This window comes from Tachypleus tridentatus, chromosome 11, assembly GCF_004210375.1.
Source record: "Tachypleus tridentatus isolate NWPU-2018 chromosome 11, ASM421037v1, whole genome shotgun sequence".
In the NCBI taxonomy this organism is placed as follows: domain Eukaryota; kingdom Metazoa; phylum Arthropoda; class Merostomata; order Xiphosura; family Limulidae; genus Tachypleus; species Tachypleus tridentatus.
In genome coordinates, this window is record NC_134835.1 from 264,443 (window position 1) to 276,562 (window position 12,120).

The 12,120-nt window shown below is 33.9% G+C and overlaps 1 pseudogene; it reads right to left on the reverse strand.

Annotated features, from left to right (window-relative positions):
* The window catches only part of LOC143232452 (sodium-dependent dopamine transporter-like), an 80,887-nt pseudogene that overhangs the window by 16,017 nt on the left and 52,750 nt on the right, over window positions 1-12,120 (reverse strand).

Here is a 12,120-nt window from a genome sequence, read left to right on the forward strand (position 1 = left end):
TCAATAAATCAAAATATATATTTTAATCTATCACGTACAAAAATTAAACATAGACGTAACATAAAGCTTTTACAATTCTTAGTTGAGTAAACAACTCATACAAAATAATACAAAGGATCTTCTAAAAAAATAGTTTCTATGAAGTTGAAGTAATAACTGAAGAACTTACCAATCAACTACTTAGTGTATAATCAGAGTAATAACACATAGAACATTCTAGTTAACCACTGCCAATAGATTTAATGTACTAACTCAAATAACATTCTTATCAACCACATTCCTACAGATTCAGTGTTCTAACACAACGGATAATCCAGTAAGCCATTTCGCTGTAAGAACAGAGTGATAACTAAGTATATCCTTGTCAATAATTACCTATAGAGTAATAGTAATAATACAAAAAGGAGTTTCATTTTTCGATTCATAGAATAGTTAGAGTAATGTGCTAGACGATATTATAAACAACTATTTTACGAAACAGTTAAAAGAACAGCTAAACGAATATTGTAATTTATTGCTTTACAAGTTCACCAGATAAAAAGCTTTAAATTATGCAATGTTGCATAACAATCTAAAGCTCAGCGAGGTGTGAAAGGTTTTGTTTGTTTAGAATTAAGCACAATGCTACATAATTAACAATATGTGCTCTCTCCGGCTCGGGTATCGAAACCCGGTTTCTCGAGTTGTCAGGCTAAGAATGACACTTGAGTGAGGATTATTTCTGATAATCTAGAAACGTTTAATAACTCAAAAGAATAAACTAGACACAAGAGTAGTGTTTTAAAAAATAATGATTGGATTTTACTGTGTAATATGACAGTCTAACAACTAAGAAACATCTGAGAAAAACGTTACTTTTGTCGATAAAAAATGTTAGAAGTCATGGAGAATTTCATCTAAGAAAACAGTAGTATTGCTTGTTTGTAACTTCGCGCAAAGCTACACGGTAGCCATCTGCGCTAGCCGTCCCTAATTTAATAGTGTAAAACTAGAAGGAAGGCAGTTAGTCATCACCACCCACTGCCAATTCTTGGACTACTCTTTTACTAACGAATAGTTGGATTGACCGTCACATTATAACGCCCCCACGGGTGAGAGGGTGAGTGTATTTGTTGCGACAGAAATTCGAATTTGCGACCCTCAGATTACAAGTCGAGTGCCTTAATCACCTGGCCATGCCAGGCTGAAAACAGTAGTAGGTAACTACGTGAAGCATCAGTCTAACAAACGTTTAACTTGAGAGAACATTGTATATAACACTAATAGGTGAGTGGCTATTTCACAGTTTAATTGTGTTGTATAACATTTTGAAAGCAGCCCAGCATCGACAGGTGGATAAGACACTTGACACGTAATCTGTGGGCCACGTGTTTTAATCCTCGACATACCAAACTTGTCGCCGTTTTAGCTGTGGAGCGTTATGCTGTTACGGTCAATTTCACTATTCTTTGGTAAAATAGTAGCATAGGAGCTGGGGGTGAATGGTGATGACTTGCTGCCTTTCCTCTAATTTTCTACGGCTTGCATAGATCGCTCTCGAGTTGCTTTGCGTGAAACTGAAAACAGCAAATGAAAGTTGAGAGCTGAGTGAGTCTTTTCTTCGAATAAATATATAATTTGTGTGTTTATAATTTTTTTTGGTGTGTGTTACCTTCATCTGAGAAAATATGCAATTAACTCTTTAATATAACAATTAACAATCTTTTTCTCCGAGTGATAGTTTTGTCTGAGAACATAAATTGATTTACTGTGTTGTATAACAAAGTAACAGTTAAAATAAAAGTGCTTAATTGTGAATTTTAATTTTCACAAACAGCTACAGTTTTCAAGTAAAATGGTTGTTGACAATGTTAACCGCAACTCAACTTCAAAATTTGTAGCACAGAAGATGCTCAGTCGCCCAACCTTATCATACTGAACCTCGTATATAACTAGGTTAATTAGCTTTACTTACGGCACTATCCAGTCCCAATGTAAGCAACATGAAAAGAAAAGTACAGCCCAAAAGGTGCACCAGGTAGCGTGGCAATCGCTTCCGGATAAACCTGAAACACCAGTCCGTGACCTTCTGATGCTACTTTGTTTATAGGGACTCCTTGCTTTTCAGCCATATAGCCAAGATAAACGAAAATAACAAATCCACTGTAGAAGCTTGTGAAACTATTCGTCACCGTTGTTAGCAGGCAATCCCTGTGAAGAAAACATGGTAATTTAAATCAATAAAATGTCTTTTTTTTAGTCAGGAACAAAGCAAAACAATGGGTTATCTGTGCTGTTCCAACTTGGATAGGAAACCCGATTTCCAGACTTATCACTGTATCAGTGATGGTGGAGGGTATTAATAGATTACCATAACTTCTAGACTTTTCGCTTTGTCACTGGTAGGAAAGGGATATTGTTTGGTTTGAATTTCGCTCAAAGCTACTCGAGGGAAGCCAACTAGTCATCAGTACCCACCGCCAACTAGTGAGCTACATTTTTTTTACCAGTGAATAGTGGGATTGGCCGTCACAGTATAATGCCTCAACGACTGAAAGAGCATGTTTGTATGACAGGGATTCGAGCCCGCGACCCTCATACTGCGAACCGAGCGCCCTAACCATCTGGCCATGCCAGATTAACAATCTCAGCGCCTGAGGTCATAAGGTATTGAGTAAGACTTGAATAATGCCGTGTCTGAAAGGATGCTGTATGCTGGAATTTATACTATACTATTATATTCTCGAAGTTTAGATGTATACTCATAAAATCTTTAGATAACTAGGATTCTCATAGACAGATTTTATCTCAATACTTAGTTTTCAACCTAATTAGAGTGTATCTTTTTTGTCTACATCCAGAGGTAAGTAATGATTTTTAGAAAGTAAAATTTAAGCTATTATGCTATGTTGAATACCTTGCTTATTTAATTAAAATTCATTGTATGATAGCTTAACTCATTAGTAAAGGAAAGAGAACACTGAAAGTTTTATTAATTAGTGTTAAGATGCTTGGTCAATAATTTTTTCTTAAAAAATTATTGTCTTCAAACTTTCTCGAACTTTAATGAAAGCGATGAGTAATGTTCATCCTAGGTGTCACATTTTTCTGGTTCACGAAAGTTATGAGATCCGGCGCTAGATATTTAATCTTTATCATCTTGAGCCAACATTCCAAACAGCTTCAGCTGTGTGTTCGTGGTTAACTACCCTCGGAACCGAGTCACCCTTACAGGAGTAAGCCAGTAAATCTAATATCTCGCACTTTCAAGCTCTTCCATTTAGAATCGAAATCCAATAACACAAAGTGGAGAGGAAACCATTCACGCTTGAACCTCTCGTAATACAAACAATCAACGTTGAAATCGGAATATTTCCTAATAGTTTTGTTTCTTCTAATGGAGCAAAATGTCTCTTTGAAATTCGTAAGAGAATAATTGAAAGAACTTCAAAAACCGACTATTACAAACTTTATAACCAACTCCCAACGGAATAATTTTATTATTATGACCTCTTAACTTGAAAGTGATTTAACATCTGCTTTAAACAAATGTAATATATTAAAGAAAAAAAGACACTATTTGTGTAAATAAAACAGCAAATTGTTTATATATGAAACAAACACATTTTTATAAAACAAACATGTTAATTTGAATAAGACAAAAATATTTTTATGTAAAAGAAGAACAAAATTTTATTTATAAAAACTAAATATATACAATGTTTATATAAACAAAAATACACAATAATTATATCAATAAAACAAACACAATTTTTATAACAACAAAACAAACGCAGTATTTATATAATTAAAATAAACACAAAGTTTACATAAACAAAGCAAATACAATGTTTATAAAATTAAAACAAACGCAGTGTTGATATAATTAAAATAAACAGAAAGTTTACATAAACAAAGCAAATACAATGTTTATAAAATTAAAACAAACGCAGTGTTGATATAATTAAAATAAACAGAAAGTTTACATAAACAAAGCAAATACAATGTTTATAAAATTTAAACAAACGCAGTGTTGATATAATTAAAATAAACAGAAAGTTTACATAAACAAAGCAAATACAATGTTTATAAAATTAAAACAAACGCAGTGTTGATATAATTAAAATAAGTACAGTTTTTATATAATTTACATAAACAAAGCAAATACAATGTTTATAAAATTTAAACAAACACAGTGTTTATATAAAAAAACACAATGAATATATAAACAAACACATATAATGTTTATAAAATTTATAAAACGCAGGGTTTATATAATAAAAAACCCAAACACAATGTTATGCGTATAAACAATTCAAATACAATGCTTATTAGTTATTTAAAACAACTGTTATATTTATCTAACGTAAAACTTTAATACAGTTTTCGTATAATTAATACAAATACAGTGAATATATGAATAAAACAAAGTGTTAACAGTTGTCATATTAAACAAACAAAATGTTCATATAAAAACACAAAGAATATATAAACGTAGTAATACATTTATGTTTGTATCACAAAGAAAAATATCTGTTTTAAAACATCTCTCAACCCAAATCACATGAATTGCACACCAGTAACCAAACTTAGGTGCAAAATCAGTTATGCGTCATAAACATTGTTATAAAACTCAGTTATCAGTTGTCAGATTAGTTATGTGTTGTATAACACTGTTATAAAATCTATCGTTGGTCTTAAATAACAGTTTTCGTATTAGTTATGTGTCATAATCACTGTTACAAAATCTATTGTTTGTTTTAATAACAGTTCTCATATTAGACATGTGTAATAATCACTCTTATAAAATCTGTCGTTGGTCTATAATGACAGTTATAAACCTATTATGGTTATGTGTTATAATCACTGTTATAAAATCCAACGCTAGTCTGAAATAACAGTTATCATAGTAGTCATGTGTCATAATCACTTATAAAATCAATCGTCGGTCTTATGTAACAGTTGTCATATTTGTCATTTGTCATAATCACTATTATAAAATCTATCGTTGGTCTTAAATAACAGTGTTCATAATAGACGTGTATCGTAATCACTGTTATTAAATCTTTCGTTGGTCTGTAATAATATTTTCATATTAGTTATGTGTGATAATTACTGTTATAAAATCTATCGCTAGTCTTTAATAATAACTGCCATATTAGTCAAGTGTCATTATCACTGTTATGAAATATATCGTTGGTCTTTAATGATAGTTGTCATATTAGTCATGCGTCATAATCACAGTTATAAAATCAATAGTTGGTCTTTAATAACAGTTATCATAGTAGTTATGTGTCATAATCATTGATACAAAATCTGTTGTCATGTTAGTCATGTGTCATAATCACTGTTGTAAAATCTATCGTTGTTCTTTAATAATATCTATCTGGGTGTTTGGGTATATATATTTTGTATACCCATGAGAGTCAGGTACACCAGACCTCTTCCTCCTTCCATTACATTGTTGAAATGGACTGATTAATATGTAATAATATCAGCTTTAAACTGGTCCTTTTCAGGGCAATGTCCATTTATATTGTTCATTTTTTAATAAGTCTAGAACGTAGGTGGCCTGTTTTATTTTGGCTCTATTTTATTATTACTATTATTATTATTTTAAATGATTTTGTCTTAGTGATCTAATGTATAGATTTAACGGGGAGAGGTGTTTAGGTCTCTCTTCATCACATATGCAATACCTGTCTAGTTCGCATAACAACTCATTTTTCGCCAATTTTTATCAAAATATTTTATTGTACTATGTAGAAGTCTATCTGGTATTGTTTGTGTATTTGATTAATTATGTATGAACTTTGAGAAAGTGGTTTTTGGTACTCTGTATGCTGATGTAACTAGTGTATTCTGTAATGCTTGGAGTAGGGTTTGAATTTGTTTTACACTTACATTGATCCATGCAGGAGCTGCATAGTCTATTACAGGTCTAATGTATGTCTTGTATATTTTAATGATGTTTACTGGTGTTGTTCCGTGGTTTTTACCAGTTAGACTCCTAGCATAGTTTATTCTTCGCCAAATTTTAGTTTTTATGTTATTTACATGCTTTATCCATGTAAGTTTAGAAACATGTGTTAGTCCTAAATATTTTGCAGATGTAGCAGTTTGGAGAAGCTTTCCGTTCATGTAGATCTGAGGTTGAACTTTCTGATGTTTCGTTGATTTTAAAAATATTACTAATTGTGTCTTCGCTGTGTTTATTTTAATTCTATATTTTTCACAATATTCACATAATCTATTTAGTTGTGGTTGTAAGTTAGTGGCTGTTATTTCTGGTGTAGGGGCACTTTTCCAGATTGCTACATCATCAGCAAACTGAGACGCATATCCATGGTTTGGGTCTTTGAATGACATATTATTTACATATATGATGAAGAGAATAGGGCTAACAACCCCTCCTTGAGGAACTCCAGCTTCTGGAGTGAAAAACTCCAAGAAAGTTCCCTCTACATTTACTCTACATTTTCTGTTTTCCAAAAAGTTGGATAACCAGGTTCTTTAATTAAAGTTGTCATTTTAGTTAAGTTTTGAATTTCGCGCAAAGCTAATCGAGGGCTATTTGCGATAACCGTCACTAATTTCGCAGTGTAAGACTAGAGGGAAGGTAACTTGTTATCACCACCCATCACCAACCTTTGGACAACACTTTTACCAACGTATAGTGGGATTGACCGTCACATTATAATGCCCCTCCGGCTGAAAGGGCGATCATATTTGGTGTGACGGGGATTCGAATCCGCGACCCTCTGATTACGAGTCGAGTGCCTCAACCACCTGGGCATGCCGGGCCCATAATCACTGTTATAAAATCTATCTACGTGATTTTTAATAATAATTGTCATAATAGTTATGGGTCATAATAACTTATTAAATCTATCGTTGGTCTTTAATAGTAATTGTTATATTAATTGTGTGTCGTAATCAGTGTTATAGAATCTATCGTCGGTCTTTGTATTTTAATATAAAAGCATAGTACAGTTGGACTTAACATTTCTAAAAAATATCATGTGTGGCCGTATTAGCTCAAACTTCACATTTGAATCTTACCTGTAACAGTTGTTGTGAAACTTGTTGTAATGAAGCGTAGGTAAGGTGGACTCCGAAACCCACCCCAACAGAAAAGAACACCTGTACAGCTGCGTCTATCCACACCTAGGGATATCACCATATATGTTATATTATCATACTCCCTTAAATTAGAAAATACATTACTTAACTATGCACCCTGTATTACACAACCAGACTCCAAGTATATAATACTGTAATGGAGCACGAAGTGCAAAACGTAATGTTACCCAACTATAAGCACAAGTATATAATACTGTAAAAAAACCAAAGTCCAAAACGTAATGTTGCATAATCATAAGCATAAGTAAATAATGCTCAATTATAAAACAAAGTGCAAGACGAAATGTTACACTGCTTTAAGCACAATTAAATGATACTGTAATAGAAAACAAAGTGCAAAATGTAATGTTACATCACCAGAAGCACTAGTAAATAATACAATAATAGAAAATAAAGTGTGAAACGTAATGTTGCATAACCATAAGCACAAGTAAATAATGCTCAATCAGAAAACAAAATGCAAAACTTAATGTTACATAAACATAAGCACAAGTAAATAATAGTGTAATAGAAAACGAAGTGCAAAAAGTAACGTTATATAACCAGAAGGACAAGTAAATAATACTGTAATGGAGAGAAAAGTGCAAGACGTAATGTTACATAACCATAAGCATAAGTAAGTAATACTCAATCAGAGAACAAAGTGCAAAACGTAACGTTACATAATCATAGGCACAAGTATATAATACTGTAATGGAGCACAACTTGGAAAATAACATGTGATACAGGAAGAGGTACAAATCTAATAACACTGTACTACAGGAGCACAGTAACATAATACTGTAATAAACTACAAGATGTGTAAGATGCAAAATGTGATAATAATGTGTTACAGATTTGTTTGTTTGTTTGTTGTTGTTTTTTAGAGCTGAGCCACATTAAGCTGTTTTTTTTCACAGCAGGGAGTAGTCCCCAATTTTAGCGTTGTAAGTCCACAAACTTACCACTGTCCCTGTTTTACAGAACAAGGTTCAAAGGCTAACATTATATTGTAGTAATTAGGCTTACAAGTTAATTAAAAGATATTATTAACTTGGTGATGAAGTTAATCGTACTGTGTTAAAAGCTAGATAACAATTACAACACCAGTAATAAAATAGCCGTGCGAAAGCCACACTGTGTGTTTTCGCCATAAAATAATAATATCTTGAGCTATTAAAGCGTGAATAGTTAAAAGTGATGACCTGCGGCTCGAGTAGTTTATGGATATCAGGACGTAAATAATACTTGATTCCATTTACAGCACCTGGAAGAACAACACCACGTAACAACAGAATTGTAAGGATGACGTAAGGAGCTGTCGCTGTAACCCAAACAACCTGGAATATAAATAAAATATAGATTGCTTCAGTTTATAAAACAGGTTCGAGTAACGTAAAGAATAACATTAAATATGTGAATATGATTTATCTGTTTTTTAACTAAACGTTTCGGTTGTTTAATGTAGTGTGGCATCTGATACTTATCTATGGTATAGCGATACATATGTATTTTTTACTGACACTATTCTTCCGCTAATGTATAGAGTGTAACGTGTAACAGCCATCCTGCTATATATGACATAGCAGTATTCTTATAGTGTTACTTTTAGTTAGTAAAATCTTTATAATCTGTAAGCTGTTTTCATTTTTTAGTGTCTTTTATCATGTGTTACTTTTTATTTACTGCTCAACAAATTAAAGGAACAAGTACATATTTCAGGATATTTTTGTCATAACTAAATTTATGTATGAAAAACATCCGTTCGTCTACAAGTGTATTTTTAAGCTTGCGAGTGAAGTTTGAAGCAGCTCAAACAAAACTCACCTCACTCAAGGAGAATACAACTCAAGGTACCTTATATAAGGCTGTTACGTGAAACTATGCATCCCTCATTAATTCTCGAAACAAAGACCAACATAGATCTTTTGCGGCTCGTTTTGTCAGTGTCTACCTTCATCTTTTGTACTCAAGCAGTCAGGCGCCATCTGACAGAAAACAAGGTGGCTAGGGCAGTCCAAAAGGAGGGTGGCACCGAGCGTCAATGTGTCACCAAGCGTCATCAATCGACTTTGGCGACGTTACCAGGAGACGAACTCCTATGGCAGGAGACCAGGTCAAGGCCGTTATCGCTGCACATAATAATGTGATGCTAATCTCTTATCTCTGATGTCTTTTAATGTAGTGGCGTTTCTAATATCATTTCTGTCCTGTCATGGAATGCACTGTTCTTGCTAACACTTTCACCCGTATTTTTGTTACGTATGATGACACTTGTAACGTTTTCCCTAAGTTATACTTCCATATACGGTTAGACCTGTGTTTCAGAGTGCAACAGCCAGCGAGGACCGCTACATCGCGACTACCGCTCAGCAAGATAGGTTAGCTACGGTTCGGTCAATGCGAAATGACCTTCAGCATTCCACTGTAACTTGGGTGTTGACCCAAACAGTTCGCAATCGTCCGCACGAAAGACGCCTTAGGCCCAGACGGCCTGCAAGAGGAATTATTCTGACACCGCGACACCGTGCAGCTAGGTTGGAGTTTGCAGCTCAGCACCTGGACTGGGAACTTCGTCAATGGGCCAGTGAACAGGTTCATTGTGTCTGGCAACGATGGACGTGCAAGATGGTAGAGACGCCGAGGAGAGCGATTTCCTACCTGTAACATTGTGCAACTCGACGCTTATGGAGAAAGTTCTGTAATGGTCTGGACAGACACGTGCTTGGGTGGCCGCACGGACATACTCATATTCGACAGAGGAGCTCTGAACGTACAACGATATAGAGACAAAATTCTGGAACCCATTGTGAGGCCTTTTGCCGATGCTGTCGGCGATGGGTTCATTCTCATGCAGGTTAACGCGCGAGCCACCGTCGCCAGACTGTGTATGGACTTCCTTAACGAGGAAGGAATAGAGACTTTTGAGTGGCCCGTCAGATCTCAATCTGATTGAACATTGTTGGGATATGTTGTCGAGGCATGTTAGTGAACGCCAGCACCCTCCTTAGAATGTACAGGAACTCCGACAAGCCATTGTAGACGAGTGGCTTGCCATACCCCAAGACAACATCAACAGACTGATTCGAAGTGTGCCAAATCGGTGTCAGGAGTGTGTCACAGACAGTGGAGGTCACACCAGATATTGGATGTTTCAAACATTTCTTGAATAAACTCACTCAAACTGTTTAAAGTATTGTTTCATATGGGATATCAGTTGTTGGTGATATTGGTCATTTTTAATAATCTTATTTCTCCATGTTTTACCGTTTATCACACATTGAAAATGGATACACATGGAAGTGAAATGAGGCAAATTACCCAAAAAAAGTAAAAATATTATCACATTTGGAACACTGAGATAAATTATATAAGAACACGTACTTGTCCCTTTAATTTTTTGAGCATTTTAGTTTCGTATAGTGTTCCTACTAATCCTTTCACCCATGTCAATTGTACGTCAAGTGTGACTTGTGTTATAAATATTTATAATGACACCTCTACGTTTTACTTTCATCTATAACGTGTTCTTATGTTGTCAGACTCTCATTATTTTCTACAGTGTTTTTTAATGTTGTTTTCTAGTGCTATTGTTTCATATAGTGGTTTTACCAATATTTTCTTAGTGATTTTGTTACGTATGACGACACTTTTAACGTTTTTCCTACATTATCCTTGCATATACGGTCTGTGTTTTAGGGTGTAACATTAGTGTTAAAATTGTTTCAGTTTCATTTCTGTTACAGTACTACTTTATTGTTTTCTTGTGTTATGATCGCATGTTATGTCACAGCTAACGTTATTTTTGTGTTATACTTGTTTATACCACTTGTTCTCACCTTTTTAAACTTATAATACCACTATTAATTTCTTATCTCCAATGTATTTGTGTGTAGTGTCGTTTCTAATATTAATTTTGTCCTGTCATGAAATGCACTGTTCTTGCCAATCCTTTCCTTGTCTGCAACATCACGTTTAATGTATTTAATGTAGCTCTTAACTTATTTTTGTGAACTGTATTCTTTCTAATAATATCCCCATCTTGGCTTTATACATTGTTATTTCTAAGGCATACCTTGTATAATTCAGTGTAAAGAATTTGTGCTAAAAACAGCATAACTTGAGTTATATGGTATAGAAATTCAATGTAGACTATGACAGATATTAAACACGGTTTAACAAAATAAACGACAATAGTTTTAATTGATATACAGTCTTTGTGTAGTATTTTTTATAGAAATATTTACACGCGATAGAATAAGGAAATTCGGGTATTTCATAACAAAAGTTAAAACGTCAAACACTGTATAGAAACCATATTTTAAAAAATACCTTATATAAAGAAACATGCTTGCCTCGGAACCCGTCATAGAAAGGTGTTGTTACGTTTAAATAAACAACGTGTCAGTTATTCTAGTTCGCACAAGTTTGTGGTTGATAAATACATGTGTGTTGTTGTGAAATGGCACAAAGTCTAAGTTATTTTCCATTTCAGCTGTTTTACAGTTTTGTATCTATTTTGATTTCTAGTGTTTAATAATCTGTCTTATAGTTCTGTTCAGAGTTATCGGTGTCTAATGCTGTTCTGGTCTTATCACTGAATACAATGTCATCGTCTAATAATTGTTGATGGTGTAGTATCCTCTACTTACTTTTTAAATTTGAAATACCAGTTTGTAAATTTAGTTTCGTGGCAATAATCACTGAATTTTTTGATGTCAGGTTGAAATATTTTTATCTTACCAGACGGAGCCACCATACCTTTCCAGACGACTTCACTCCTTTGAACAATGACAGATAAAGAGTGGTAAACACTAAGACAACACATATTAGCAATTGCCACCTGGGGGCACCCAAATCGTCGATCCCGGTGCTGAGATGTATTTCTAAAACTTCTCGTCTTAAGAAGTTAGAAAGAAAGAAATCAGGTAAGTTCAGCATCGATTAGTACTCTTTTCAGCTCATGTCCTACTCTCATCCGAGCAACTATATAGTTCACAAACTTTTGTAATAAAACTT